Here is a 17,740-nt window from a genome sequence, read left to right as displayed (position 1 = left end):
GAACGGGGGGTTTGGATCGTGTCCTCATCATCAAGGTGTGAGAGGCACCCTTCTGAAGGTCCTGCCTGGCAGTGGCTCCTTGATGACTGGGCGGCTCCCGGTGACGCTGGGCAGGGCTGGGTGGGTCGTGTGAGGATGCTCAGCCTGCCTCTTTTCTGGGAAGCTGATCTCAAGTGGAGGCCCTTCCTGTCCTGATGACAGCGACCTGATGTCTTTCCCCAGCTATGTGGCCAGCGACATGGAAGAGAACAACCAGGCCCCCAAGCAGGCCATCGTTTCGTTCCTCTATGGAAAGAACAGCTCCCAGCATGCCTTGTTCCACAAACTGCGTTCCCAGTTCATCCGTTCCATGGGCTGGAAGACATGGGTCACTCGGGAAGAGTGCGAGCAGGTGGGTGGGCTGTGGCGGTCTCGGGGAGGGGGAGGGACGGAGAGGAGGTGGGGATCATGGGGGACTCGGTTTGGGACTTGGGGACAGATGAGAAAGAACCGGAGGCGGGGCAATGGGAGGCAGCGGCATCCTCATTGCCAGGGGCTGTTTGTCTTTCCAGATCCAGGCTTTTGATCCAGAGCTCTGGGTGTGGGGAAGAGATCGCGCCCTCTTGCCCCAGAGGCCCCAGGACCACGCAGGCCTGAGGTCATCGGCCTGCGCAAAGGTAGGTCTGCGTGCGCAAAGGTGCAGGTGGAATGACGTGTTGTCTACTGAGGAAATCGGAGGAATCCCACTGCTGGACCCACATCACCTCTCACGCTGTGAAGGGGGCCAGCCAGGCACACAGCCACGTGCCGACTCTGCGCCAGCCACGGACTGACAGCCACACACAGACACCAGCACCGCGAGGTCCGTGGGCACCAGACCTCGGGGAAACCAGTTTGTCCCAGACGCATGGGTCTCACTGAAGTTATTTCACCCAAAGCAATTGGGTCCAAATAACAGCTTTGACGAGATGGTGATTCTTTTCCATATACTGTGTTTCCAGTTTCTCTTTTTCATTCATTTTTGGCCTTACATCCCTCAGGGTTATGGGTTCTAGCATTTATCTACAACAAAGTAAATGTCCACAAACAGGATATTAGATAGAACAGCCCACACGTTCAATAAGAAAAGATGAATTATGACTAGCTTTATATTCATCCAAATTTACTTTCAAATTGCCTATGGCCAGATCACCTGTGACTCTTTATTCCCCCTGACTCACCACTTCTGGACCAATGATTCCTCTAGTACAATTCACCTTTTCCCCCTCACGTTTATGGTCAAGGGGGTTTATCACAACGACTGAAGGTTAAGGAATGCCATCTTCAGCATGGCTTATTACAATTGACACATTAGAGTTCTAGATGTGAGCAGAGGATTGAGCAAACATTTGGTTTAAATCTTGCAAGCTAGCTGTCTTAGTCCATTCAACCTGCCCTACTACAGACCGCGTCGCTTAGAAACAACACAGCACGGTCTCTTTTACAAGGGCAATAATCTCATTCATGAGGGCTCTACCCCATGACCTAATAACCTCCCAAAGACCCCACCTCCTAAGACCAGCACCCTAGGGGTTAAGATTTTAAGATTTCAACATAAGAATTTTGGGGGACACAAACATTCAGCACATAACACTAACCAAGTTTAGGGCTGAGTATTATTTAAACATTAGGATCCAGGGACTTCCCTGTTGGCACAGTGGTTAAGAAACCGCCTGCCAATGCAGGGCACACAGGTTTGAGCGCTGGTCTGGGAAGACCCCACATGCCGCGGAGCAACTAAGCCCGTGCGCCACAACTACTGCGCCTGCGCTCTAGAGCCCACGAGCCACAACTACTGAGCCTGCGTTCTAGAGCCCGCAAGTCGCAACTACTCAGCCTGTGCGCCTAGAGCCCGTGCTCCGCAACAAGAGAAGCCATCAGGAGAAGCAACGGAGAGTAGTCCTCGCTCACCACAACTAGAGAAAGCCCACACACAGCCACAGAGACCCAATGCAGCCAAAAATAAAAGAAAGAAAATAAGTAAATAAATGAAAACTTAATAATAACATAGACATTAGGATGCAGGGTTAGGGTTAGGGATCCGGCCTCAGGTCTCCTGGTCCACGATGTTGACTTGTCAGTGATGTCTGTAGTGTGCTTCCAAGTTCAGAATTTAAGTGGTGCCAAAGGACCAAGGTGAGTTAAGACTAAAGCAGCATTCTCCAAATGCCAGCTCCCTGAGCAGAATCACCTGGAGTCTGGGCTATAAAGCAGATTACTGGGCCTGACCTTGGGTGTATTCAGTAGTTTTTGGAGTCAGGGTCACCAAAGTCCAAGAATCACACTTGAAAACAATGAATGGTTCAGGACTGGGGTTCAGAATGGAGAATTTGAGATAAAACTCCAATCATAAATGAGTCTCAATTCTGGTTAGAATTGACTAAGAATGTGAAAACCTTTATATCTGGACAGTTGCCACTTTGAAATCTGACATCCTTGCTCCTTCTCTTACTTCCAGATCACAGAGCCCAGGAGAGATGAGGATGTTCAACAAGAGGTCAATCCAGACACTGACGACAGCCGTGAAGAAGGAAGGGAGAAGCCTCTTGTGCAGATCATCGAGAAGAAGCCAGCATCTTCTAGAATGAGCGGAGGCCAGTTTTCGTGTTATACTCCTAGGAGCGGGGCGTGCTTCTAGGAGTCTGTGGCAGGACAATAAGAAAACAGGGTTTATTCAGATTCCACCCTTTTGGAAGGCACCACCTCAATTTTCAGATCATTTCATTTCCATCTCCCCTGAGACGAACATTGGAGGTCCCATTTTTTATACACTTGTTTGCCCCAGTCTAGAAGCATTTGAAGGTGGAGTGTAGCGGCTCAGAATAGGAGGGAACAACATTAAAATATATAATTAGAAAAATATATATATATATATAATTACAGCCACAGGGTCATGACTCATGACTTAAGTTTCACTGGCTTATTTTGAAAATGTCACCTATAAAATTATTGTATTTTTATATTTTATATTTATATATTTATTTTAAATAGTTTTGAAATAGTCTTCATTTTGAAACATCTTATTACTACAAACTTTTGTGATGAGAACTGTAGCTGTTGTATATTTACACATATATACAATTTTACTCACATTTTCAAGAGAGATTGTTGATTTTATCTATTACATAATATTTCCATTCTACTTATAGCATAGTGGGTATTTCCTCCCAATTCTTGTAAGCATAAATTTGTATTTTTTTAGTTCTCATTATTGAATTGTGGGAATTCAGTCCTAATTTTTTAACTTGCCTCAGCATGTTTGTATGTTATTTTAGATTGTTCAAGAGTACCGTGCGATGCAGCTTTTGGGGAACTACAATAAAGATGAAAGTCTTCTCACAGTCAGGATGTGTGTGGTCATTACCAGTCGGCTTCGCCTCTTTGCTGTCCAACGAGGTGTTGCTTAATGGCGTTGTGATTATCCAACCACATTTCTTAACTCTGAAAAATAGTCCTCAATTATTTTTCATGTAGAGAAAACTACAGAAGATGAGGCAGGTCTTGCATCATTCAGGACTCCAATACTGAGAGACAACTTTTGGGTAAAAGGAAAGATAGCTTTATTGAGGAAGCCGGCAGTCCAGAAGAGAGGTGGACTCATGTCCCGAAGAACCAACTCTCCCCTCCTGAAGTTTTGCTTGAGGACTATACAGGGAAAAGAGAAAGGGGCTACATGTTGAAGAGAGGGTTACAGGGTGCGTGATCAGCTCACGGTCATTCTTCTGATTGGTCAGTGGTGAGGTAACGGGGACTCAACATCATCAGCCTTCTGGTTCCAACTGGTCTGGGGTCTACGTGCTTGTGGGCAACATGCAGTTAACTTCTTCCACCTGCTGGGGGTTTCAGTCTCTGCCAAACAGCTCCAAGGACGTGGCTCAGAATATTACCCAATAGCCCTTGAGGAGGAACTAAAGGTCCTTGACTTTGTTTAACAGCCAAGAGATGATTATTTTGTCTTGGCTGTTTCTTCGGCCTCGCCACGCAGCTTGCAGGATCTTAGTTCCCTGATCAGGGATCGAAAACAGGCCTCTAGCAGTGGAAGCACAGAATCCTAACCGCTGAAGTGCCAGGGAGTTCCTGACAGTAGACTTTAAAAAAAAAAAAAAAAACAGACCAAAAGGAACACAGTTTTAAGGAAGCTTAACTTTCTCAGAAATGCAGAAATTTTGTTGTGCATTTATTTTCTTTCTTTTTTTCCCCCAATACATTTATTTATATATTTATTTATTTTTGTCTGCGTTGGGTCTTCGTTGTTGCACGTGGGCTTTCTCTAGTTGCAGTGGAGCGGGGGCGACTCTTCATTGCGGTGTGTCGGCGTCTCCATGCGGTGGCTTCTCTTCTTCCGGAGCATGGGATCTAGGCACATCGATTCCAGTAGTTGTGGCTCACGGGCTCTAGAGGTTTTTTATGTTTTGCAAGTATTCATCAAATGTTTATTGCTTGAATGAATGACAAATAATTTCTTCCAACAATCTTCAAACTGCTTAACACTATGACAATATTTAGCGTTTCAAATTTCACATGACCTTAGTCTTTCCGTGCTCTAGTTTCTAAAAGCACGTGGGATCTTCCCGGACCAGGGCTTGAACCAGTGTGCCCTGCACTGGCGGGCGGATTCTTCACCAAGGAGCCACCAGGGAAGTCCCTGTGCATTTATTTTCAAAAAAATAATAAGGCCGGATGAATTCAGAACTAGGTGCAGAAACCTCTTCCAGTGAGATACAGAATCTCTGCTGTTTAGGCAGATTTAGAGAACAACTTTTCCAACCACTTATTAAAGAGACCAATACTCCATGAAAAAAATTTATCATTTGTACAGAGAGAAAACCAAACTCCAGCTTTGCATCAATATAATATTTGCTACTAAGAGAACCATAAGCTCTTTTTTGAAAATCTCTGGAATAAACATCAAAACTGAGCTGCCTTCGGCTCAGACAAATAAAATTCCCTTTCTACCCGTCTCCTACAACTTTCTATACTCATTCAGGTTGTGTCCTTCACTATCCTCTTTCTGGTGCTGGAACAATCAGTCATTTTACTTTAGGACCAAACTATTTTTGTTCCTGTTAATAAACAAAACTACATCGCATTATCTTGCATACAAAGTTGTACCTCTCGGTTGCTGGAACCAAGCAGGACCATGCAGGGCCCTTCCATGTCCCCTGCCTCTTGTTTGTAAAATAGCTGCAGTCTCCCAGGCCTCCCCTGAGTCACCAAAGAACAGGTTCAAGCAGTTACTGATTAGGACAACAGCAGTCACAGAATCTTTACTTCCTCCCGAAGGACGTAAGTAACAGTGTCAGACACACACTCCTAACTTGTTTTGCAGATACTAAAACCACTACAAGAGGAGAAAGCTAACTGTATGATGACCAGACTGGAGCTATGACACAAGCTGCTCCATCTTGAGCAGACCTGAACCAATGGCTTACACAATTCCAGGAACTGGCCTCAAGGAAATGGGAACAAACCAACACTGGAATTGAAGATTAACTGTGCCTGAAACAATCAACATGACACTGACCACACCGCTGCATGACCAATTTCAAGAGGATGGTCAGAGCTGACTGTGCTACTCTGCATGGAGCCCCCACCGGCACAGCCCAGAGACTTCCCGTCTTTTCCCTATCAACCCCTTTTCCCTCTCATTGGCAACTGGGAGATGGTATTGGGGACACTAGCCCACCATCTTCCCAGGTTGCCAGCTTCCTGAATAAAGCATCTTTCTTCTTCCACCAACCCTTGTCTCTGGAACACTGACTTCTGAGCGATGAGCAGCTGAACCTGAGTTCTGTTCCAGCCGATAACATCACTATGGGTCAAGTCTCATTCATAGTATATTAATACTAACTTTGAACCAAAGTTACTTCCATTTCACAAAGAAAACTAGGAGTGAATGATTGACAACTGCCCATCACACATCAGCATTTCAGGCTAGCAGAGCTCATGAACACACATAACACAACTTTACACAGCCACAAACATCCCTTACACAACTTATTCAAGTGGCAGAGACAAACACATTCATTAACACACCCACAGACAGAGCCTCTAGGTAACAAGTAAACATATGCAGCAAGAGCATATAACTTGAGATTATGCTTAGTAATCAATGCCTCAGGTTTCTGTCTTGCTTACAAATGACCTCGGTATCCAATGATTATCCAGTAAGTAGCACAACTTAGTACCAGTTCAAGGGTTTACGTAAACTGAAGATCTGGGAATTTATCGACAAGCTAACACAGTAGAAAACATAGTTACTGTTGAAAGAAAGTTTGTCAGAATAAAAACTAAATGTGGTTAAACACAAACTTACATTTTTCATAACCTTAAACATTAAGTAGAAGTAATATGAGCTTAGTTGATGGGCACACCTATATAAATTTAGGAAGAACACACCCAAGTAGAATTGTTTTAAATGTATGCCTAATACTGATAAATAAGATACGAATAACTTTTTATTAAACCAAAAATATTAAACTAGCTTCATGTGTCAAAGATTTACCTAAATTATGTAAACTTGAAGTCTTTAAATTTCTGAGTTGATTTTTTTTTTTGGCTGCACTGAGGGGCTTGCTGGATCTTAGGTTCCTGACCAGGGACTGAACCTGGACCCTGGCAGTGAAAGCACCGAGTCCTAACCACTGGACCGCTGGGGAATTCCCTGACTTGATTTCAATAAGAATATTTTTCTAGCACATTTAAAGTATTAGAAGTTCTAATTCCTTTCTCTCTGAGAATTTTAGGGATATATAATTTTTATAAGCACATTTGTATCTTTGTAAGCCAATCAGGACAGAAACCCTTTAATTTAACAGACTCTACAATCTACTTTAATAGATCCAGAAGTAGGAAAACATTACATATTCGCACTGTCAGAGGTAAAGACCTTTTTGAATTATAGACACACAGACATACAGAGAAATGGAACTTTTAACTGCAGCTTTAAGTCTTAGACTTGGGTCAGGAATAAACACTCACCAGTCTAGATACTAAAGAGCCATTCTCATCCCATTGGGCAAGAGATTCTTAATTGATTTGAGCTTGTCAAAGTAGACAAATAGACAAACAGAAAAGACTAAGAAAAGACTAACAAACTAGATGCTCTGTTACCTCTCACCTAACTGAGATCAGTTCTGTAGAAACTTAATCCCTTTAGAGACCATCAAGTCTTCAAACGACAGAGCCAAACTCAGAACCACTGCTGCCACCAATGGGGAACCACTTAGCTGGAATCTGAGAACAAAGGAGAAACACAAAAGTAATAGAAGGGGAAACTAAAGAAACAGAAAGTGAGCCAAGTTCAAAGGCTGCTTGGGTTCACCCCTGGGAGAGGAGACAAGATGTACCTGGGCTTCACTGGCTCATGAAATACACCACTTGTTGCTGGGCTTTTACGGCTTTATTTACGTAGAACTGATATACAAAATCTAGCCCATGTTTAATGTATATAACTTGATGAGTTTGGACATATGCACACACCTGTGATACCATCACCACCATCACGATAATATACTCATCACTTCCAAAAGATTCCTTCTATCCCTCTGTGTGTGTGTATGTGTGTTAGAAAGACGTAACACAGCACCAGGTACATGAAAAGGTGCTCAACGTCACTAATCATCTGGGAAATGCAAATCAAAATCATCATGAGATACTACCTCACATCTCTTAGAATGCCTACAATTTTTTATTTTTTTTTAAAGATAAGAGTTGTCAAGGTGGTAGAGAAATCGTAACCCTTGCATATTGTACGCAGGAATGTAACATTGTGCAGGCACTGTGGAAAACAGTATGGAGTTTTCTCAAAATCTTTTAAATAAAATTTCCATATGATCCAGCAATCCCACTTCTGGGTGTACAGGCCCAGCTCAGAGACACTGCAGCTTCAGTTCCAGAACACTGCAATGAAGCCAATACCGCCATAAAGCGAGTCACATGAAATTTCTGGTGTACCCGTGCATGAAAAGCTTCTGTTTACACTATACTGTAGTCTGTTAAGTGTGTGACAGCCTTGTGTCTAAACAAACAATGTACATACATTTATTGAAATATACTTTGGGGAAGAGAAATATAGATCAATGGAACAGGATAGAAAGCCCAGAGATAAGCCCACGCACATATGGTCACCTTAGCTTTGATGAAGGAGGCAAGAATATACAATGGAGAAAAAACAGCCTCTTCAATAAGTGGCGCTGGGAAAACTGGACAGCTACCTGTAAAAGAATGAAATGAGAACACTACTAACACCATAACACAAAAATAAACTCAAAATGGATTGAAGACCTAAAGGTAAGGCCAGACACTGTCTAACTCATAGAGGAAAACACAGGCAGAACACTCTATGACATAAATCACAGCAAGATCCTTTTTGACCCACCTCCTAGAGAAATGGAAATAAAAACAAAAATAAACAAATGGGACCTATTCAAACTTAAAAGCTTTTCCACAGGAAAGGAAACCATAAATAAGACAAAAAAACAACTCTCAGAGTGGGAGAAAATAGTTGTAAATGAAGCAACTGACAAAGGATTAATCTCCAAAATATACAAGCGGCTCACGCAGCTCAATATCAAAAAAACAAACAACTCAATCCAAAAGTGGACACAAGACCTAAATGGACATTTCTCCAAAGAAGATATAAGATTGCCAACAAACACATGAAAGGATGCTCAATGACACTAACCATTAGAGAAAGGCAAATCACAACTACGGTGAGGTATCAGCTCACACCACTCAGCATGGCCATCACCAAAAAATCTACAAACAATAAATGCTGGAGAGGGTGTGGAGAAAAGGGAACCCTCCCCCTGCACTGTTGGTGGGAATGTACATTGATACAGCCACTACGGAGAACAGTATGGAGGTTCCTTAAAAAACTGAAAATAGGGCTTCCCTGGTGGTACAGTGTTTAACAATCCTCCTCCCAATGCATGGGACATGGGTTCAAGTCCTGGTCCGGGAAGATCCCACATGCCGCAGGGCAACTAAGCCCGTGTGCCACAACTACTGAGTCTACACTCTAGAGCCCGCGAGACACACCCACTGAGCCCGCATGCCACAACTACTGAAGCCCGCATGCCTAGAGCCCGCGCTCCACAACAAGAGAAGCCACCGCAATGAGAAGCCCGCGCACCACAACACTGAAGCACCTGCTCGCTGCAATTAGAGAAAGCCCGCGTACAGCAACAAAGACCCAACACAGCCAAAAATAATGAATAGATAAAAATACATAAATTTATACAAAAAAAACCCAACTAACAATAGAACTACCATATGATCCAGCAATGCCACTCCTGGGCATATACGCTGAGAAGTCCATAATTCAAAAAGAGACACGTACCACAGTGTTCACTGCAGCACTATTTACAATAGCCAGGACATGGAAGCAACTTAAGCGTCCACTGACAGATGAATGGATAAGGAAGATGGGGCACATATATACCATGGAATTTGACTGAGCCATAAAAACAAACGAAATTGAACTATTTGTAGTGAGGTGGATGGACCTAGAGTCTGTGAAACAGAGTGAAGTAACTCAGAAAGAGATAAACAAATACCGTATGCTAACACATATTTATGGAATCCAAAGGAAAAAAAGTGGTTCTGATGAACCTAGTGGCAGGACAGGAATAAAGATGCAGACGTAGAGAATGCACTTGAGGACACAGGGAGGGGGAAGGGTAAGCTGGGACGAAGCGAGATGGAAACCAAAGGAAAAAAAAAGTGGTTCTGATGAACCTAGTGGCAGGACAGGAATAAAGACGCAGACATAGAGAATTCACTTGAGGACACGGGGAGGGGGAAGGGTAAGCTGGGACGAAGCGAGACAGTGGCATGGACACGTGTACACTACCAAATGTAAAACCGATAGCTAGTGGGAAGCAGCCGCATAGCACAGGGAGATCAGCTCAGTGCTTTGTGTCCACCTAGAGGGGTGGGAAAGGGAGGGTGGGAGGGAGACGCAAGATGGAGGGGATATGGGGATATAGGTATACATACAACTGATTCACTTTGTTATACAGCAGAAAGTAACACAACGCTGTAAAGCAATTATACTCCAATAAAGATGTTAAAAAACATACTTTAGGGACTTCCCTGGTGGTCCAGTGGTTAAGAATCCGCCTTCCTACAGGGGGCGCAGGTTTGATCCCTGGTCGGGGAACTGAGATCCCACGTGATGTGGTGTGCAGCACAGCCGAAACAAAAAGAAAATTAAAAATACTTTACTGCTAAAAAATGCTAACCATCATCTGAGCCTTCGGCGAGTAGTAACCTTTTTGCTGATGGAGGGTTTGAAATAGTGTGAGAATTACTAAAATATGACCCAAAGACAAGAAGTGAGCAACTACTGTTGGAAATACAGTGCCAACAGACTTGCTCAACAAAGAGTTGCTGCAAACCTTCAATTTGTGAAAAACACAAGATCCGGGAAGCACAATAACTATAATAGAATATAATGTAATAGAATATAATACAATATAATATAGCCTGTATATTCAAAGAAAAGGAAATCAATATCTAGAAGAGATACATGCACCTCTATAGTCATTACAGCATTATTCACCAGAGCCAAGGTAGGAAAAAAATGCAAATTTTCATCCACAGAGAAATGGATAAAGAAAATGGGGTATATACATAGGATATTATTCAGACTTTCCTATTAGAAGGAAATCCTACCAGTTGTGACAACGGGGATATAAACAGAACACATTATGATAGGTGAAATAAGTCAGTCACAGAAGGACAAAACTGTGTGTTTCCACTTACATGAGGTGAGGTATCTAAAAGAGTCACCCATAAATTGTCAGGGGTTGGGGAGGAGAGAATGGGGAGTTGTTCAACGGGTATAAAGTTACAGTTACACAGGATGAATACGTTCTAGAGAACTGCTGTATGACTAAGCATCTCTAGTTAACGAGGCACACTATTGTTTTCGTTTGAATTTAAAAAGTTTAATTCAAGTGTAACTGACCTACAAAACTACGTTAGTTCCAGGTGCATAATATCAATATTTCTGTACATTAAAAAATGATCACCAAGATTAACTCTAGTTATGGTCTAGTTACCATCCGTCACCGTACAAAGTTATAATGCTATTGACTGTATTGCCCATGCTGTATAGTTCATTCCCATGACTCATTTATTTTCTAACTGCTTATCTGTTCCTCTTAATCTCCCTCACCTATTTCACTCATCCACCTACCCTCTTCTGGCAACCACCTGTTTGTTCTCTGTATCTATGAGTCTGTTTCTGTTTAGTGACATTAGTTCATTTGTTTTGTTTTTTAGAGTCCACATACAAATGAGATCATATGGTATTTGTCTTTCTCTGTCTGACATATTGCACTTAGCATAATACACTCTAGCTCCATCCACGTTGCCACAAAATGGCAAGATTTCATTTTTTTTAATTTTTAAAAATTTATTTATTTTACTTTTGGCTGCATTGGGTTTTTGTTGCTGCATGCAGCCTCTTTTCTAGTTACGGTGAGCAGGGATTTCTCTTCCTTGCGGTGCATGGGCTTCTAATTGCGGTGGCTTAGCTTGTTGCAGAGCATGGGCTCTAGGTGAGCGGGCTTCAGTAGCTGTGGTACGTGGGTTCAGTAGTTGTGGCTCACAGGCTCTAGAGCATGGCTCAATAGTTGTGGCACATGGGCTTAGCTGCTCCGTGGCATGTGGGATCTTCCCGGACCAGGGCTTGAACCCATTTCCCCTGCACTGGCAGGCGGATTCTTAACCACTGCATCCACAGGGAAGCCCCTCATTCTTCTTCTTCTTTTCTTTTTTTCTGGCTAATAGTCCATTATGTGTGTGTGTGTACAGTTATATATATATACATATATATATATATGTGTATATATATATATATATATATATGTAGACATATAAATATATATGTATATATGACACATCTTCTTTATCCATTCATCTATGGATGGACACTTAGGTTGCTGCTATACACTGGCTATTATAAATAATGCTCAATGAACATAGGGGTGCATGTGTCTTTTTGAACTAGTGTTTTTGTTTTCTTCCGAAAAAATACACAGAAGTGGAATTTCTGGATCTTATAATAGTTCTACTTTAAAAGTTTTGAGGAATGAGGTGCACTACTTTTGAAACGAAGTTTACCTGGTGATGTTAGGTGAATCCATCCAAGATCTCTGTGAAGACCTCCAAAACTGTTAAAACATAAGGGTAGGGACTTCCCTGGTGGTCCAGGGTTAAAGAATCTGCCTTACAATGCAGGGTACCTGGGTTCAATCCCTGGTCAGGACACTGAGACCCCACGTGCCACAGTGTAACTAAGGAATGGTGTGGAGGAGGTTAAGGAAAAGACCATGCCAAGCTCAGAGGCCATTTCAGATGGCAACAAACTCCTGACATTGACTGCAAATCAAAGTTCTTCATGTGGAACAATCGAAGAGGCAGGATGGGTCCTGTTAGCAAGGTCCCCTGAGATGCCAGGTCACCTGACCCCCAGCTCCAGATGCAGAGATGTCCGGGACCCAGGCTTTGCTGGCCTGGGAAGGCTGAGGGTGCCCAGCTGCTGACAGGACACACGAGGTGGGGGGATGAGGGGGGCCGGGGGAAAGAGTTGGTTGCCGCCCAAGGCAGACAAGCGTCTGTGCAGAACTGCCTCGGCTCAGCCTCGAGAAGCCTGGCTCAGAAATCGACAGCAAGTCTTCCAGAAGCTCTGCGCATATTCCATTCAGGTGTCACTGGTCACATCTGTGGCTGCCCGGATGAAGACTGGGGGCCCACTCGTTCACACACTGGAAGTTACTACCAAATGCAAGAGAGTGAGGGATCAGACCATGAACTACTCTAATTTTAATGCCTAAGTAGAATCACGCGCACCTTATTCTACTTTCCGGTTTTGCATTTGTAATTTCACAAAATGTGTGATTTGTGGGGCTTTTCTAATTGCTTGTCATTTTGCCTGATGCGAAAAAAACAGCACAATAAGAAAACATTATAGTTTTCACTGGTAATGGGCATAAAAATATACGCACTGTTCCTGCTTGAAAAGAGCATTAATGTGAACGTTCCAGATGATTTTCTATTTGGTGATGGGTTAAGCGGCTTGACCACATTCACTTTTATGTAAAGGGAAGATGAGAAAATTGCACTCTTCTCGCACTTTCAACTTTAAGAAAATGGATTTCGGGAAACCTGGATAACAAATTAAGAAAGCAATCAGAACTGCAAATATTTAGGGGTTTTAGGTTAGTTTCAAAACACAAGGGAACAACCCATGATGTATGTGTCTTAAAAGACCCCTTGGTACAGTAAGATTCCACAGACAGCCTTGTAATCACAGAACTCAGAACTGGTTACACATTTCCCACAAGCCACTTTCTCACTGTTAGGTTAACAGTGTCGGCTCACTCCCCTGCTTGGGGGCAGAGAGGACCGGTCTCCTTTCCTTTCTGAGATTCCTTTCATGAGTGACTAGAAAGCTTAAGCACTGGAATTTCATTAAAGAAAAGGAGTATTCCTCAGAGGACTGTAAATGACACAACCCCAAGAGGACTTTAACAGCTGCGTCCCTGTGTCAGAGATCTCCCACGCATGGCTGGGGCCCAAATGACACAGAACAGTGGGGGCCCAAGGGCCGCAGTCCTAGGACGCCGCTCCCCAACCAAAAGAGTCCTCTTGCTCCTCAGGGAAAAACAAAGGTGTTCTCAGACACACACAACTTCTGGAGCCAGGAAGTGAGGACCCCACCTGCCTGGCCTATCCCAGGAGAGTGGCTGATGCAGTGCCCAGAACCAGCAAGGGGAACTGAGACCCAACAGAAAGGGAACCAGGAGACCAATGCATTCCTCCCCCCGCAAAGAAGCTGCACCCCAGTACTGACCAAGGAGGGTGCTCTTCAACTAGGAATCTTATCCACACAAATGTGCTGATTTTGAGAAACTTTTGAAATGCATGGTATTCAACCTCTCAAAGTAAAAAAAAGTAATGAATTATATAGCAATGCGGGAAAATACAGGAAAATGACAATAAACCTTGGAAAACAATGTTTACTAACAGGACCCCAACTGGAAAAATTTAGAAACATTTAAGACGACTCTGAAAGGCAGTAAGACAAGGAAAACAAAACAGAACAAAACAAAACAAAACAAAACAGTATTGGGGCAGGAAGACAGGCAGTGGACATGAACAGGCCCTTCATATAAAAACAGAAAGACACCAGTCTGAAAAGACCACAGAATGAAGGACTCCAACTACGTGACATTCTCAAAAGGGCAAAAAAACACAGACAGTAACAAGACCAGCAGCTGTCAGGGGCTTGGGGGCACTGGTAGGATGTTCTGGTAGGGCACTGGTAGGGAAGGTGGCCCCCAGGGATGTTTCGGGCAGTGAAATGGTTCTGGGTGGCACTGCAGTGGTGGCTGCAGGTCATCACACCTGTCCAAACCTGAACAGTAGGACACAGAGAGTGAGCCTTGATATAAACTACAGACTCCAGGGGAGAATTAGGTGTCAATGCCGATCCATCACTGAGAGGACGCACCACACAGGCCAGAGACGTTACCAAGGGAGGGAACCCAGAGGAACGGGTATAGGAAAGTGCTGTCTGCTTGATTCTGATTCTCCTATAACCCTAAAACTGCTCTAAAGACTGTCTACCAATTAAAAAGAAGAAACGGCTTCTAAGCACGTGAAAATACTCTCAACCTCATTCATGATTCAGAAAAACCCCAAGGGAACGTCCATACTGCTTACCGGGGCCTAGGATGAGCGGGAACACGCCGCGGCCTCGCCCCTTCCTGTCGGGCATCGCGCTGGAGCCCAGAGTCCCCCTGACTTGACCCACCGCACCCCACCCCGCGTTTCATGCCGTCCACAGTCTCTACACATGACATCTTTTGATCAGATGACTCACTGTCCCAATTACAAGGTTTCAGATTCTGCACAGGAAGAAACCAAAACCAGCACAGAGGGGAGGCTCTTCAGTCAAACTCAGGGTCTGCCTGCCTTCACGTCCCGCTCTTCCTGACGGGAGACCCACATCCTAAGGAGGGAGGTCCTTACCAGCACCTCAGGAGCCTCATCCAGTCCACCTCACGCTGCTCTGAGAGCCTCGCCAACCTCTGCAGCTACCCAAGTCCTGGGCACTTGAGGGCCGTCCCCCTTTCCCGAGTCACTGAGCCACGTGCTCTGACAATGCATTTAAAACCAGGCTCTCGGACTTCCCTGGTGGCACACTGGTTGAGAATCCGCCTGCCAATGGTGGGCACACGGGTTGGAACCCTGGTCCGGGAAGATCCCACGTGCTGCGGAGCAACTAAGCTCGTGCACCACAACTACTGAGCCTGCGCACCACAACTACTGAGCCCTGGACCCGCAACTACTGAAGCCCGCATGCCTAGAAGCCATGCTCCGCAATAAGAGAAGCCACCGCAATGAGAAGCCCACGCACCGCCATGAAGAGTAGCGCCCACTCGCCACAACTAGAGAACAAAGCCCGCGCGCAGCAACAGAGACCCAACGCAGCCAAAACTGAATAAGTTAAATAGTAAACAAATAAAAAATTTAAATGAATAAATAAATAAATAAAAGCAGGCTCTGCTTTGTCAGCACTCTGGAGTTCCCTACGTATCGACGGGCAGGATTCCCGTCCTCTCCTGTAATTACGTCTGTGAAGTGCCTTTCCCGAGGAGAACAGAAGCTCCTGGAAGCAGGGAATTGCTTCTTAAGATCACATGCACAACCTGAAGACATTTGATATTTATGTCAAAGATAAAAGACACAACACTAGATGGTGTGAAGGGTCCTCGAGGCCAAGAGCCAGGCAAGCAGGACACTTCCTCTGGGGACCCTTCCATCAGCAGAGAAGAAAATGTCCGTGGCCAGAACTGGCACTCAATTCGTTTTGAGCTGAGAAGCACCCATGTAATTACATAGGCTCCCCAAAGAGTAATTACTCCCACATTTAAGAAAGGAGATGGCTTTTCAGGCAGGGAAGGCAAGTACAGTCTTCCCAGCTGGCTGGACTGTGGGTGCTGATGGTCACGATGGAGCTGGGCCCCAGAGCTCTGCTCTCCCCTCAAAGAGAAGGCCCCTGCAAGCCTTCTGTTTCAGCTGATTCCCTGAGAACAGAGAAGCCATCGGAGGGCTTCCCCAACTGCAACCCTGCTCAGCCATCCCCTCCCCACTCCAGGACCACGGGCAGCAGCTCTCCCCTCCCCCACACGCATCTACTGGATCATTCCCACTGTTATTTCTCCCATCACAACACAACACAACACAACACAACATCCTCCCCGGACCTCAGCTCCTACCCCAGCTACTGTCCAGTTGCTATTTTCCCCGTCACAGCAAAATGTCTTGAAAAAGTTGGGACCAGAACAAACCCAGTTCTTCCACTCCTCTCTCCTAAGCCTCTCCGATCAGGATTTTACCCCACAGATCCATCCAAACGCATCATCAGCGAGGTACGACCTCCGCCCAGTGCTGGGCTCGATGGTTAATGGCTCCGCGGAACGGCAACCTCGTTTGTCCAGTCACCCAGGGAACCTCTAAAGTGCTTCCCACATGCAGACAAAACGCTGTGATTAATGTTTTAGGAGAAATACTCAGCGTGGAGAATACACTTGAGCTGCTGGAGGAAAGAGGTAGCGGCACAGAAAAGAAGTTTCTGTAACTACAGAAATGAACAGATAAGCTGTTTTAATGGTAGCAAGTATGGGATGAAGGAGAACGAATAAAAACCATTCAGAAGACGACATTAACAAGCCTCACACCACAACGTGGTAACAGAGGATGGAGAAGGCCTTTAGAATGAACTCATTTTTCTGGGCAGGCGACAGGCTGGATGATGCAACGATGAGCCGCCAGGGACAACAGGACAAGGCAAGGGGCAGGGGAGCTGTAAATAATCATTTCTGGATCTACTGGATCTAGTCATCCGAGGTGCCCTTTGGACAAACGCCATAGAGATGCTGGCAAGTGGCTGGACAGAGGCATCTGTCTGGTCCAGGTGGGAGAACTGACAGAGCTGGAGGTGAAAAGCACCAGAGGGTGAGATCAGACGGGGTGGAGAGTCATGGACCAAGGGAGAAACGACAACACACACAGAGGGCGGAAGACAGAGTCAGTCAGGAAGACAGCAAGGAGAGATCTGTCACAGAAACCCACAGAGCAGACTCTGCAGATGGCAAGGCGACAGTGGTCTGAGGTGACGACTGGCAAATCTCCACTGCTTTGTATGCTGGATGCCAGGTCACCTCAACCGGATCAGGTTCCGTGGAGGGGCAGAACCAAGACCGCAGGCTGCACGATACAATTCAGCTGGGAAACAAGAATCTTTGCCAGAGACCTCACTGCATGGTGTGTAGCGCGACCCTCTGAGATTGTAAGAGACAAAGAGCGCAATTTACTGGAAGGGTGACAAGGCTGTTCTTCCAGATGATCCTCATTGCATCCCTCGACTGAGCACTGAAAACAATGTACCTATGTGACAACGGTGTTCTACTGAACAGACAACTTATATGCACTGAGTGCTCCCTGGACAGCACGCTCTCGGCTTACAGGAAGCACAAGGAAGGCACCAACGTCAACACGTTAGGGGCTGTCTCTCAGGAAGGCTCGCGGCCTACAGCGGGATCCTCAAGGAAACCTTTTAACGCTCGAGAACAAAAGTGATTTGGCAGGACCATATAAGTCAAGCAAGGGATGGTGTTCTGCCACAAATGTCAAGAACACG

General features: G+C 44.9%; 1 long non-coding RNA gene across 1 annotated transcript; it reads right to left on the bottom strand.

Moving 5' to 3' along the window:
* Positions 1-1,994: 1,994 nt before the first annotated feature.
* On the bottom strand, positions 1,995-8,044 carry LOC308621106. The gene is made up of 2 exons (XR_014016400.1): positions 7,139-8,044; positions 1,995-2,660 (listed from the first exon to the last, which is right to left on the bottom strand). It is a non-coding gene; the product is annotated as an uncharacterized lncRNA (long non-coding RNA).
* Between the last annotated feature and the right edge of the window lie 9,696 nt (positions 8,045-17,740).

This window comes from Mesoplodon bidens (genome assembly GCF_964165515.1).
Source record: "Mesoplodon bidens genome assembly, chromosome: 7".
Classification (NCBI taxonomy): Eukaryota; Metazoa; Chordata; class Mammalia; order Artiodactyla; family Ziphiidae; genus Mesoplodon; species Mesoplodon bidens.
This window is presented reverse-complemented; position numbering and strand designations above follow the sequence as displayed.